The following is a 1,995-nucleotide window of genomic DNA, read 5'->3' on the forward strand; positions in this document are numbered from 1 at the left end:
AGGTAAATATAAACTTGCAATGTCCTAAGGAGGTATATGAGAGCGGCAATATGTCACAAATAAGGTCAAAGGTTCTTCCAGAGAAATACATCATTTAGGAAGATACAAAAGAACCTTCAACGAAAGAAACATACTGAAATAAAAAAAAGTCATCCATCATAGTTTTTCTTTTTCTTTTTTTTTCTTTTTTTAAATCTGCAACATCAATTATCAAGAGCGATTTCAGTATCATTCGAAAACTCTGAAACTCTGATCATTCGAGATCGCCACTAAAATCTCGCCATAAAGGAAAATACTCTTAAATAATGAGCCCTTCTACAAAACACAAATCTCAAACACTAAAGAAAACCACCCCCCCCTCTCTCTCTCTCTCTCTCTCTCTCTCTCTCTCTCTCTCTCTCTCTCTCTCTCTCTCTCTCTCTCTCTCTCTCTCAAAGGAACAAAGGAGAGCTGAAATAAAAAGAGGCAGAGTGACATTCTTCTTATTCTTGATTCCCGACTGAGAAAAGAACAACAAGAGTAATCTTCTCAAGGAAAACACGTCTACTTGGGTCCATTTGAGCGAAAAGCTTTGTAATGATCCTTCGTCAATGGAAGTACTTGGTCGGGGAAGGGGGAGGACGTGGGGAATGGGCGGGGTTGGTAGAAGGGGGAAATGGAGGATTTGGTGGGGCTGGTAGAATAGGATATGGGGATTTGGAGGGGATGGGAGATGGGGGAGATGGGAATTTAGAGGGGTTGGTAGAAGGAGATTATGGGGATTTGGATGGGGTTGGTAGAATAGATGGGGATTTGGATGGGGTTGGTAGAAAGAGATTATGGGGATTTAGTGGGGTTGGTAGGAGATTATGGGGATTTGGTGGGGCTGGTAGAATAGGATAGGGGGATTTGGTGGGGTTGGTAGAAGGGGGAGATGGGGATTTAGTAGGGTTGGTAGAAGAAGGATATGGGGATTCGGTCGGGTTGGTAGAAGGGGAAGTAAGGATTTGGTGGGGTTGGTAGAAGGGAACTGGGGATTTGGTGGGGCTGGTAGAATAGGATAGGGGGATTTGGTCGGGTTGGTAGAAGAGGGAAGGGGGGATCTGGTGGGGTTGGTAGAAGGGGGAAATAGGGATTTGGTGGGGTTGGTAGAAGGGGAAGTGGGGATTTGGTGAAGCTGGTAGAATAGGATATGGGGATTTAGTCGGGTTGGTAGAAGGGGAAGTGGGGATCTGGTGGGGTTGGTAGAAGGGGAAGTTAGGATTTGGTGGGGTTGGTAGAAGGGAGAGATGGGGAATTGGTAGGGTTGGTAGAAGGGGGAGACGGGGATTTGGAGGGGTTGGTAGAAAGGGGAAATGGGGATTTGGTGAAGTCAGTAGAAGGGGGAAATGGCGATTGCTTTTCTAACTAGGTTTGTAGCTTAGCAAGTAATAATATTAATAATAATGATAATAATAATAAATAATAATAATAAACAATAATAATAATAATAATAATAATAACAATAATAATAATAGTAATAAAAGTAAATATAATGATAAAAATAATAACTAATAATGATAATAAAAATAATAATAACATTAATAATAATAATAATAACAACAACAACAACAACAACAACAACAACAACAACAACAAGTAATAATAATAATAATAAGAATAAGACTAATAACAACAACAACAATAATAATAATAATAATAATAATAATAATAATAAACGATATTTCTAAACGGCTCGGCCTATTTTCATTTTTGTTCTTTCCTCTTCTTCCTCAATCCTTTCCTAACAAAATCTATTTATAAATAAATCTTTACTCTATTGTGTCTTCTTCTATATTCCCAAACCCATCCAAAGGTTTAATCAGACAAATAAAACAATTTCCTCCTCTATCTCAAAATAAATGTTTATTTTATTGCCATCTTCCCCTCTCATTTAAATAATGGAAGCAATAATTTCACGATATGTAATAATATGTTTTGATGATTTAATAGTATGATGGTATCATAGATTTCATT

Source organism: Palaemon carinicauda, chromosome 14, assembly GCF_036898095.1.
Source record: "Palaemon carinicauda isolate YSFRI2023 chromosome 14, ASM3689809v2, whole genome shotgun sequence".
In the NCBI taxonomy this organism is placed as follows: domain Eukaryota; kingdom Metazoa; phylum Arthropoda; class Malacostraca; order Decapoda; family Palaemonidae; genus Palaemon; species Palaemon carinicauda.